The sequence below is a fragment of the Neopelma chrysocephalum genome, unplaced genomic scaffold (genome assembly GCF_003984885.1).
Source record: "Neopelma chrysocephalum unplaced genomic scaffold, ASM398488v2 Primary Assembly neopelma1_22, whole genome shotgun sequence".
Lineage (NCBI taxonomy): Eukaryota > Metazoa > Chordata > Aves > Passeriformes > Pipridae > Neopelma > Neopelma chrysocephalum.
The window spans coordinates 8,124,314-8,137,798 of NW_020897689.1; positions in this window are offsets into that span (position 1 = coordinate 8,124,314).

Below are 13,485 nucleotides of genomic sequence, written 5' to 3' on the forward strand. Positions count from 1 at the left end.
TTTATCGGCCCATTTTTTCACTCTGAAATGTAGAAATAAATTAAATGTGCAGGAGATAGCTAGGAGATGGCAAGTTGACAGTCTCCTCAAGCTGTCATTTTATTAGCTTGGCAAATAATGGAAAGCAAGATTCTGGGGAAAATTCTTAAGTTCTAAGAGGTCATTTGGATGATTCTAGAAGGAGCATTTTCCCATGTAGATAAAATATCTGCTACACTACACCAGTACAAGTGCTGAAATTTGGGTAAGATACTAAAAACACAGATTTATTTTTTATTTTATCTCCATAAGATGATTTTATAAGATAGTTATTTACAATCATTTGCGAGTCCATAAAGTGTCTAGGACATCTTCACAAAATGGGAAAATTATAACACATAGAAGAAACAGGATACCGAAACCAACATGTGGATGGCAGACAACATACTCTAATAGTACTAGATGATTCTGATTGGACAAGCAAACTCAGCCCAAATCTTTTGTAGACTGGGAGTAGAATATGGTTTCGAGGACTTGCAGGTGTCTTGAAAATTTAACTTTGCCTCATTAAGCCTCCTTACTTAACGAAGTTAGAGTTCATAAAACAAATAAGGATATATAAAGCATTCTGCTGGGAATGAACAGCAGAATCTTCCCAACACCTATCCACAAATACCCATTGGTGGAACTGCTCTGTGATATAGTCATTCAACACCATTACTTCTCATATTTTCCATGCCATTCTTCCATTCTCTGAGCCCTGGTAAGCCTCACTTGAAAGTAATGATCCAATCTAGTCTTACCTTACTTTACATTTCAGTACTTTGTCCCTTCCTTTCCTTTCAAAATAAAATAATTGCTTCTACATATTGTAACTCATCTTGTTAACTAAACTATTGATTTTTTTTTTTATTCTTTGGCAAATTTACTTGGTCCTTACTCTCTCTTTCATATTTTTTCACACATTCCACCATGCATCGTAAAGATGGGGTTTGGACAGCTTAAACGTACCTCAGACACTGTTTATTGTCAGGTTTTCCTTCTCTATGTAAAGGATTGCCTGATTGCTCTTTGGCTTTAAGATCATGGAGAAAGTTCAAGATGTTAATCCTCTCTCAAACAGCCCTCCGCCACTCAGCATCTCATTGGGTATCCAACCTTCATCTTATTTCTCGTGTCCAGACAAGCTATTCAGTTCGAAGTCCAAGACATGCAGGTACATACCATCTTTGCAGCACTTCAGCACTGTTACATGTCAGGAGATGATTGTGATCCCAGTTATGTGAGTCAAGGTTTAGGACTGATCCAAACTATGTCTCTGCTACTTCAAAGTCCAAACAAATAAGCAGCAATAGAACAAGTGTCACTATGGAGATATTTCCTTCCTTTTTCCATGCTGTCTCACACTAGGAGCTCTGTAAATTAAAGCTCAGTAGCATTGAGAGATTCTGTCTATACTGATAAAACTAACAGAGAGTACAATGGATCACAGTGAAGGCCCATTGATAGCAGTATCCACTCATATTGGGCCAGGTCTCCTACAGCGTTAAGGGCAAAAGGGTCCACACTGTAAATGTTAGACAGACAGGTCATTGATCCATTTTTTTCCCAGTGATTTTCCCAGGCTTGATGCCTTCTCCACTCTTCCTGACTACACCCACTATCTGTTCCAGCAAATGACCTACCACACAAGACAGATTTTTTGTGACATAAGCCTTTGGTGTATCAGATATTTTCCCATAAATATTCAGTTTTTCCACCTAGAATTTCTCAAGGCAGACTATTGCTACAAAGCAGAAAGATATTGAAATCATTATGGGCTCCACATTTCACAATGGCAGAGAATTTGCTTTTAAATATTTTGGTTTCACAGAATGAAACTGAGCCTCTTTTGTTTGCCTATACTCATTTGTTTGAAATGAGATCTCTCTTGTACACTGTGTCTCAACAAAATGATCTTTAAATGTTTCATGCAGCTTGCTTCATTCTAGAATACTGGCACTCACCTCTGGTTTATGTTGGGAATTCTTGTCTTTTTTGGCATCTTAAAGCATGTATTGCATCCCACTGTAGATGGACTAACTCCAATACATTTCAAACACTGTTGTCTTATTTTCAGGTATTTCTGAGGTTTGGTAAAGTCCTTGTATCTCCCTTCTAACCCAGGAAGTATTTTAATACAGAGACAGGTATTTTTCTTTCATAAGATTTTTAAGCAGCAAAAGACAAGGGAGGAAGAAGTTGGCAAGCTACTGGCTTCCTAAAAATGAATCTGAGATTCAACTAGACTTTATGTATATTTCAAAAGGATGGTTTCAAGCCATGTATTTTGTCCCTCTTTTCAAATCTACATTCTACCATACTCCTTATGTGGCTGTACCTAATGTTTTGACCAGACATGACTGCAATTTAACAGAATTCAATAATTGACTGTTCATTAGGAATTATTAGAAAGCCAGCAGTTTTGGCCAAGACCAAGGGCAGCCTTTAGGAGTCCCAGGAGGCTTCATTTTTCATGCAAAGCAGGTCTACAGATATGTGGCCCATAGATCAGAAATGGATAGACAAGAAGGAAAGCTTGAAGCTACTGCTACTGCTACTTAAATATTGATTGATAGTACTCTTACGACATTTGTTGAAGAGAAGAAAGTGCTTAGCCCTCCATTTATCAAATGCCATTCAACCATCTGCTATAAGCATTCCCCCAAACACGGCTATCACAGAGATACCTTGGCTGAACTGCCTTGCCTTGAATGCTGTAACAGATACAGTGGGCTGCAGTGAAGTGCTCTGAGGGGATATCCTATCACATGCATTAACAATTTTTCTTAAATTGAAAACTTAGTTCAATCCTTGTTGGTCATGGTCAATCTAAGTTGACAGGGCTGGTTTGTTTGAAGTTATTTAATATGCTAAGCAAGAAGGATCAGCTTTATGGATAAGATCTGGCAGTTTCATAGACTTGGGAAGAATTCTCACCACCTTTCTGACCTTTTGCTTAGAAGCTATGGTTACATTTTAAATATCTCACTCTAAATTATTTCCAGTTTTCTGAATTTATTTATTGAACCATTGCATTCCAGAAATTCTAGTTCCTTGGCATTTAAGCCATGGGATAACTTTGGAGAAAAAGTTTCTATAGATTGTATACACTTCTGTCCACAAAATCTCACATTAAAATCAGGGTGAGTGGAAAGTAGCAAAAATATTTTTGCAGATTTAAAGCCTGCACACTTGACAAAGCTCTTTCATTTCCCAGTTCTACAGAAATTCCTCTGCCTTACTTGTGCTGATGAAACAACTTATGTGATAGTGTTTTCTATGGTAACAAGCGACAGTTACTGGCTCATGGGAACCCTCACCATAATCTTCTTTACCACAAGTCCCTACGTCGATACTTCTTAGCCCAGAAAGATTGGGACAGTTACAATGGCTATGGAAAGCCTTAGGGTTTTTGCTCAGCTAGGCACAGATTTCTTCTTACTTCCAGCTTTTGACTTTTTCCCTCCTGCACAATTGTGCATGAATAATATGTACATCATGAGGGTGTGTTTCAAAGGAAATGCACTACTTGGCAATCAAGGAGGAAGCACATACTGTGCTTAATGAGTAGTTGGCATTTAACCACACATAAATCTATTATAGGATTAAAAATCTATCACAACATAAATTTATTATGGGATCGAAAATCTATTACAATGCCAACCATGGGAAAAGAAATACACACCTGCAGAGAATACTTGCTGTGTGTATATACAGCCCCATCCACTCTTGCTGTGACTACAGGATCAATGTCCTGAGGTAGTCTCTGAGAAAATGAGGTACAAATATTTAATTCTTGATTATATTTGCAAACAGAGGTTAAGGAAATCCCAGAAGCAAAACTTTAGGATAAGTAATAATAAACAATTTGGTCGATAAGTACAATGAGGCATTAAAACTACTTTTCCTTGCATCTCACACACACAGAAAAGTGGCTGATGGTTTGCCAGTCTGAGAGACTGAACCACCCACAGCTGACTGTCTCTTTTATCCCCAGTTAAACTTCTTCCTTAGCCTTTATTCTATTTATAAGTTTTCATTTCAGATAATTTATTTTTAAATCTGCCATCTAGATCACTGTGGAAAGAGTTAGCACTATATTTTCTTTTTTGACTTGTTGGTTTGGGGGAGGATGTTTCATGATACAAAAATTTTTCTCCTGTTCACAAATAATTTCCTGAAGTAAATCTGACCAACTTATATGCATCTGTGTGATTATTTCTGCATTCATATACATAATACTGTACATGTTTGAAATTGTTTGCATCCGTGCTTAAAGGTATATGAGGTATATAAAAAGTTTTATGACATATATAAAAGTTATATGTTACAGATGATCTGAATGAATCACAAAATCATTGAGTTTGGAAGGATTGTTGGCTTCCTTTGCTGCAGAGGCACGTTACTGGCAGTAAGAGATTCAAATGTCCCTTGTGCCACTACTTCCCTTTACCACTAAAGTAAAGGGTAACTTTCAGCATCCTTTCTCTAGTCCTCCTTTCTGACTGAGCACTAGAGACATCAGCTTTAGTACCTGGAATATCATCTCAAGGTGTCCTGTATGCATTATTATCATAGGAATTACCATCACCACTACTTTGGAAAAAAACCCAAACCACACCAAACCAAAAAACCAACATGAGTTATTAATTAGTTGTCATTGTCTATGTAATGATGTTGTCTTGATGAAAATCAGACTATATACAGCATGTTTTAGAAGAAGTTGTTCTCAATTCTTCCACTGTATTTTAGACTATGTAACAGACAAGCATCAAGATTCACAAGGTAAGAAAGAGAAGAAGCAATGGAAAATCCAGTTTTACACATTAAAGTTTGAGAAATTTAGAAGAGAGGTGGATTCTCACGTTCTAGGCCCTGCTCAATATAAACAAATTTATAAGCAACGTTAGGAACACCAAAGAGAAGTAAAACTATTCCAAAAAAGCAAAGTTCAAGTATCTTCTTTAAATTCTATATAATTGGACAGAAAATGTATGGTACACAACCATGAAAAGTTTTCCTTCAGTAGCTATCACTACACAAACTCCATTCCACTATTTAAAAATGCAAACTACCTAAGAGAGACAGGGATGACATGAAGACATAGAACTGAAATGTTACTGTAGAGCCTAAAATATTTTTCCAGATAAAGGTCTCAGCCAAACTGGAACTTATTAGGCCCTAAAAATGTTTGGGTACACACTTGCATTGCTAATTTGTACATTATACAAAGATTTATAATATTTAATGTAACTTTCAGCAAAGTGCATGGGCTCTAAGCATTCAGAAGCAACAGCTGCTTATCTTACCCTAAAAGAAAGATCTAAAATAGGTCAGAGGACTCATACACCAAAAAAACGACCACTTCTCTCCATGATGTGAAAAGAAAATGGGAAATCTTACTGGTAACAGGAAGGACAACAACCTTTAGCAGAACAAGCTTGAAAAGTTGCAAGACAAGACAGCATATTCTGTGACAGATGATGCCATTAAGTTCTTGAAATACAACCATTTTCTTGCCATCATATCCAGTAGAGCCAGTCCAATTTCAATTATAATTCTAACTTTTCAGTCACATCTGCTAAAGACCGATGTCTTTCTTTTCAGAAGAGCTTGAACCAGAAACACTTAACAGTCAAGAAGGAATGCAGTAGGCATCAAATGGAAGCACTATTCAATTATTTTCTTAAAATTCCCAGCAGTGAACTTTATCATGTTTCAGTTTTTGCTTTACAGATATACAAAACCTGAAATAGTAGTTCAGGACAAACAACATGACAATTTTTGCTTCCTTGTGGTCAACATAAAAACTAACTTATGAGAAAAGGATTTCAAAAACATAAATTTACTGAATATAATTCAAATGTCAGCTTGAAAAGTTACCGCAAGTCAGACTTGCCTTAATTAGCAACATGTATGCTTGCACTCACATAACTGTGAAGAAATCTCTTCAGGAAGTCACAAGAAAAAATTCTGCTTATAAAGAAAATGAGTGGCCAGTCCATGGATGGATTTGCAATCTGATTGTTACCAAACACCTGTCGTGGGTTAAAAAGGGTTTTCCCTAGAGTTGGAAAGTGGTTAACCCCGGGGGATGGTGGTCTTGGTGTAGAGCCAATCAGAAGCTACAATTTGCCTCCATGAAATTAACATGTTACAACAGACCGGAAAAGGAGACCGGATTACGTAGTTGGAAGAGAGGCAGTCATGGTTTGAGATGCCATGTGTTTGAGTGGGGGCCAGTGAGCCCCGCTGGGGGGCCAAGGCCCCCAGCCCCTGGTTGGGGCTGCGGAAACCCGGAACAGTGTTAAAACTGGATGGGGTGCTATGGCCAAGGGCTGGAGGAGTTTCTTCACTGTGAGTGGGCAGCAGAAGATGGAAAAACGGTGGCAGAGGCAGCGTTGAGTGGAGATCTGTGGCTGAAAGCCAAGAAGATGCCGGCAACCGGCAATATGGCACGTAGCCAGGCTGAGAGACACAGAGATGTCCTGCAAGGAGGGAGAACTGGCAACAGAGCAAACTCAGCAGAGACTGTTTTGGGTAAGATTGGATTACCTTCCCAAAACCCAGAGACCTCCTGAAGAGGAGGAGTGGGCTTCCAAAATTTTAGGGAGTCCTGAAATGCAGCAGCAGCTAGAGAGAGAGAGAAGAGCTGAGAACTCGGAGACGTCCTGTGAGCTGGACCAGGACGGAATGCAGGGGAAGTGGCCTTCTCCCCCACACCCCCTGCCACACTGGCAGCTGAGATGGAGCAAAGAAGCTCTGTTAGAACGCTTGGGACAAAAAACTGAACTGAGAGCCCTAAACCGTTCTGACTCAAGGGAACTTGACTCCTCGAGGAAGGGACTTTCATGGGATGCCTTGCACCCCGTGATATGACCGCGGTAAGGTGAGTTTTGTCCCTGCTTTGCAGCCCACAGGAGAGACCTTCAGTTGGAGTCGAGCGGCCAAGAGGGGTGAGAAAAAAACCCTGTATTGTAATGGGGAGAGAGAGAGAGAGATATTTTCCAGCTACGACAAATCCAGCTATGACTGCTGCCTTGAAGAGGAGAGAGACTCCTGGCTTGAAAGTGGAAAAGACCTTTTCTTCTTTCCTTCTGAACTTTTATTGGAGGGAAAGGAGGGATTTTATCTATGTAAATATATTGCTTTACCATAGGAGAGATAGCTAGAATTGTTGTATATAAATGTATTATAGTATTTATTGTGTTAGTAATAAATTTTGATGTAATTTTCTCATGCTAGTAGATGTATTACATCTGAAACCCCTCTTACATTGAGGCAAAGTGGGGGGGGCTTAGAAATTGGATTTTTGAGGGTCTCAAACCACGACAATACTGCAACTGTGTTCTGCATCTTACAGAATAAGACTGCTATTCTGCCAGTAGCAAAACATTAACTTCCCAGTTCCAAGTAAGGTTCCTCAGAAATATTCAGCTTCAGCTTCAACCCCAATTTCCATACTTCCATCTTGGAGCAGGCTTGTACCCCTTCCAGCTCTAGCAGCAGAGTTCAAGATTTCTACCAGTCTTCACTTCAAGGCATGCTACATTTTTTTCTTCTCTGGTAGGAACCACTGCAGGTGAGGTTTTAGGGGTTTGGGGGATTTTATTTTGCTTGTGGTTTTTTAACACCTGTGTTATATTGTAACTTCCCTGTTCACCTGGCAAGACAAAAAAAACAGAAGTCTATTTCCAACCAGCAACTGAAGCCTACAAGTAAAGGTCCTGTTGTGGCTCTGTAAAAGATTGCAGATTATCTGCCTGGTGAGCTACAAGCCTCTCTGATGAAGAAGGGATAAGCAGATTTATGTCTCAGCAATGAAGACTAGGCAAAATGACAGTGAAGACAAAGGTCTTTGTCCTCTCCCAATCCTTCTGATGGAGTAGAATAAGCATGGGAGGTAGGACACAGAAGTGTCTCTTGTGCTAAATTTATTACACTGGTTTTGCACATATTATTAAATAACTGGAAAGATTTTATATGGGTACTTCATTGTTAAAATTCAGTATTATCAAAACTGTATTATTTCCTCAATAATAATGTCAGCTAAAGCACATCTTTCCTCTGAATACTTAATATTATAGGATAAGATTGCATTGCAATTACAATAGTTACACTGCATTTGGCTTAGTATTCATAATAAATCATGTTGCAGACAATTATCTCTCAAAAGACTATTGCTTATTTAACTGAAGTTTTGCAGGTGGGATCCAAACATATGGTTGGCACTCCAAAAACTGTTGTTGAAGTGTAGAAGACTTGACAGGCTGAATGGGGTGCCCATCCGGGCACGCTGACAGGAATGTCTACAGGTTCAAGCTGACAAGAGAATAATAAATTGCAAACTGAATTGCCAAGAGCATCGTGCCCTCTTTTTCTTTTTTTTTTTTTTTTAACTTCTGCATGCAGGTTTCACTGTTGTTCCCCAAGAATTCTAGAATGTTAGCATAAAGAATTTGCTGGTTCAAGTTCCTTGATAACAATTCACTTTGGTGAAAACTGTTTACCTTGGCAAGAGGTTTTCAATTTTCCAGCTATCACTAACACGTGTGGCCAAATTCTGAACCAACAGACACTTTATATTTTAATGTGCCAAAGAAAATAAACAAATATGTACAAATGAGTTTTGCTCCAAAAAACAGTTCACAATACACGGTCCCATTGATTTGCGTCAACAGATACACACATAAAGTGTTTAATCCCATAAGAAGTAGCAAAATTCTCTTTTCATCCATCAAATGGAAGCACATTTAGCTACAATTATTGCAAATTATTTCTCTTTATTTAATGTTACACTGGAGAAATTGGACAGTTTTGAAGAGACAAAAAGCAAATAGAAAGTAAGCTGATGCAGTCCTTGTAGAAGCCTCTCCTTGTCTGTCAATGACGCCAAATGATTTGCAACACTGACTGAATGAAAATTATGCTACATGAAGAGAAATCAAAAGACATCATAACGGCTACCTGAAGATCAATTGAGCTCAGATTAGTACAGTTTGAAATATCTTGGTTAGTCTACTTGGAATTTTTACAATGTGTCTCCTTACAGAGGACAGTTTTGCACTCACTACATAGCCATCAATATCAAAAAAGAGCCTTTTAGTGTTCCGCAGTTTTGTGGAATCAACAAAGAAGTCCAAAAAGAGTACAAGGAGAAGAAACCATAGAAGTAGAGCAAAGTAACTCCAGTAATTTATTTTAAATATTTCTTCTTTTAATCATACAATCATTTAGATTGGAATAGACCTCTGAGATCCAACTGTTAACCCAGCACTGCTGATTCCACCACTAAACCATGTCTCTAAGTGCCACTTCTGCACTTCTTTTAAATACCTCCAGAGATGAAGACTCAACCACCTCCCTGGGCAGCCTGTTGCAGTGCTTGGCCACCCTTTTCATAAAGAAGTATTTCCTAATATGCAATCTAAAGCTCCCCTGGCACAACTTGAGGCCACTTCCTCTCATCCTATCGCTTGTTACATGGGAAAAGAGATCAACCTCTGTCTCACTATTGCCTCCTTTCAGGTAGTTGTAGAGACAAATAGAGCCTCCATTTCTCCAGGCTAAACACCCCCAGCTCCCTCAGCTGCTCCTCAGACTTGTCCTTCAGACCCTTCACCAGCTTCATTGACCTTCACTGGACTCACTCCAGCACCTTAATATCTTTCTTGTCTTAAAAGGCCTGAAACTGAACACAGCTGAAAAGATGAATACATGTCTTCAGTACAACAATTGTCAGATAATGGTTTATTACAGCTTCAGTTACCAATACTACACTTCAATACAAAAATATTTCCTTTTTTTTTAACCTGAAAATAAAAGATTCTTGTTAAGCAAATTAAAAAAAGGCTTTTTTAAAATTTTAATTCTTCTTAACATTAGAAGTCATAGAATCATAGAATCACAGAATCATAGAATAGTTTGGATTGGAGGGAACCTTAAAATGCCATTTAGTCCAATCCCCCTGCGATGAGCAGGGACATCTTCAACTAGATCATGTTGCTCAGAGTCCCATCCAACCTGATCTTGAAGGTTTCCAGGGATGGGGCATCCACCATCTCTCTGGGCAACATGTTCCAGTGTTTCACCACCTCACTGTAAAAAATCCGTCCATATATCTAATCTAAATCGACCCTTCTTCAAGTGTAATCACTGAAATCTGAGGACACAAAGACTTTTTGTGGTAATTACCTCTATTTACTGAGACTCATTCCGAAAGAGCCCTTTCGTATGGATATGTGTCGTTAAATTATTAGTTGCACTAGACCAGTGAAGCACCAGAGGGAGCTCCGAGACAGGCTCAAAGCCAGAGATACCCAAAAAGCAGAGGCTCAGGTTGGACATAACTAAGCACAAACCGGTATGGCTGCGAGGGCTTTATTGACCTTCAGTGCTGTCTCTCATTATCATCACTGGTCTATTATTCTGAAGTTGATAATACTGTAATTTCCAATAGCTACCAGATTTTCTAGTGATAATACAACTGTCCTTTGCTGCCTCTCCAGTACTTTGGCAGAAGAGAGCTGAAAGCTGCTGTGGCATGAGGATGGGGCTTCCTTATTGGGAGCTTGGATGATTGAATGATTAAAGATTATTTTGCACATATGCACAGGAGGCAAATTAAGGCTGCACAAACTGTCTTAATTCATGGGGGTTTTTTATTTTTTATTTACTTCAAAAGGCTTGATTCTTCAATGTTAACTTACTGGATGCAATACTTTATTGTACTCAAAAGAATCTGATATAGCATTAGACTCATTTAGAAAATGAATAGGTGTTTTGTATGCCAAAAGAGATGATGAATGCCCAGAACAGATACTGCAAAACATTAGAAACAACTGGACTGTTACAGTAATATATTACCTGAAGAAAGCAAGCAGATCAATGTAAAGACTTGGTTTGGTTGCTCTGAAAATTATGAGGAGTAATGCATGAGTGGAAAGCCCTATTTTTGGAATTTAGTCTCTTTGGAGGTGCTCCCAGGAGCTTTCAGGCTACAGAATCAGGATTATTTCCTCTTTTTTTTTTTTGGCTGTGTTTTATGAGGTTCTTTGTACAAAGACTTTATCTTATTTGTACTGCAAATAAAAATGTTATAACAGTTAGAGCTTATGGGGAGATGCTCTACCACAAAATGAAAGAAATAATTCATCTGCAGATGCAATATCTGTACAAGTTCGTCCTTAGAGACTACTGGATCAGGTGATATGATTTTGCAGGAAAGTAGCAATTAGCAAATTTTTTAGGCAAAGAATTATCACAAGTAGCCTTGACAACCGTCAGGTGAGACTCTGACACAAGTCACAGAAGGAACTATTTTACTACATCTTACCTCTGCAAGTGGTCCGTACTATAGACCGCAATGTAAAGGCTCCTAAAAGGTATTCATGATGTGAACTTCCTCTAGAGAACTTTTTCCACAAGTTAACAGTTGATCTTCTAAACCATAAGAATTTATAGCGTTTAGCCTATAGAGTTTTAGCTCATCACTAAACACAGAAGCTGGCATTAACAGATCCTGAATTCTTTTCAAATCTTTTATATAAAACAGAATTTTTCTAATAACATCTGGAGGGGTGGGGATAGGCATTTCTCAGTGTTTCCAGTTTTCATCCAATCATCTCTCAATTCTGTTGGAACTTTTTCAGGGAAAAGCACCTGAAAGTCAACAAGAAGAATACAAAAGGAACTCACGGTTCACCATTCTGCTTTCTAGTGGTTCTTACACCTAAATTCAACAGTTCCAAATTTACTACTACAGCGTTCAGAGACAAGTATCTAAAAAAGATTTTAATAATGCTTCCCTCTCTTATCTTTGCCCAGGTTTTTAGACCCTTCCTCAGAAAAGAAACTTGCCTTTCAAATTTCCCTCTGATCTTTTTGCTATGTGTTCTGACTGATCACTTTCTCCTTATCTGAGCTTCTGTGTAAAAGTGTGTTGCTCTGTAACAGCCTCTCATTGGATAATGACACTCTGCCAGTTTTATGAATAACACTTTCAACCAAGCCCTTACCACAAAATCAACTGCTTTCTCCAAGCTCAAAGTTTCCATTTGAAATCATATCTTTAAAATACAATTATATTCACAACTAGACAGACCTCCAAGATAAATGAGCTGTTTTCCCTTTCTTGTAATATCTCCCAGGTGGTGTTACTGTTTTCCCTTCTCTGTGCCTCTACAAGAATACCACAGCATACTCCTACACTGCTTCATTTTATTTGTCATTCACTGTAGGAAGTGTAGTATAAGCCTTTCAGCCCAGCCTCCATCCAGGTCGCTGGAGCTGACTGCTGATCTACAGCACTGTATAGGCATACCTTGCACTGTGAATACATAATGTGAATTCCAACATCCTCTTCTTCATTAAATCCACATTAAATTTATAAAATCATTGATTTCAATAGATACTAGAATCCTAGCATAATAATAATAAAAAAATTCTGATTTCTCTATTCTCAGATGTTTATCTCAGAGCTTCAATTAAGTTTGAAAGCATCATTGTGGTTCCTTCAGATACTACAAATGCTCAAAAAAATAAATCTATTAATCTATGTTTAATTTTGGGGATTTTTCCAAGTGCCATGCTGAGGTTTTTACTCCCAAATGACTGTTGCTGCTATTGTATGATATTTGATTATTAGATCTTGCAAGGACTAAGAATATAAAATAAATATTTTTCATAACAAAAATATTGTCAACAGTAAGACCCAGGATTTCATTACCTTCAAAATTAAAAATAATAAGAAGAAACATTTCAAGATGAGTTAGAATTATTTGGAACAAATTCTGATCTGCTGATTCTTCAGGTATACAGCAAAAATACAGCAATCAAGGAATAATACATTTCAGACAGTGCATGTTGGTATGATTACTGCACACCTCAGGTAATATTATAAAACTTAAAGTGAGTTTTGAACTTGAACCACCCAAGAAGAAGAACTACTCCATCAGCATTGCCTGGAAAGTCTGCATGCTGCTGTGGAGAAATTAAAGCAGACCTGTGTACGCAGTTAGATCTAGGAAGCTTAGGAAACACTACTACTTTTTTTTTTTTTTTGGTGAAGGTGAATCATAAAACACACATTTGCATAAAACAAGATGTTGGTAAGACACAGTAACTTCAAATTATCTGTTTAAGAAAAGAAAGAAAGAATCAGGAAGACCTTGAATGTTCACGGTGGAATTTCTAATGTGAGAGGTCACTCCAGTGTACTCCAACTGTGAGCTGATAGTACTCTCCAACTGAACAAATCAGAGTCTGGCTCACTTCAGGAAAAGGTTTCAGGAAAGCTCTCTCAGGAGTTCACCTGAACTCCTGCTTAATCTTGAGTAGAAAAAATGGTCTCCATTCTTTCAAGAATAAAATTTAAAGCTCTGTTACCCAAGTGGATCTCAAATGGTAGTAAACATTCATGTGTATGGTGTTAGTCCACACTTGCCTTCAGAGACTTTTCTCTCA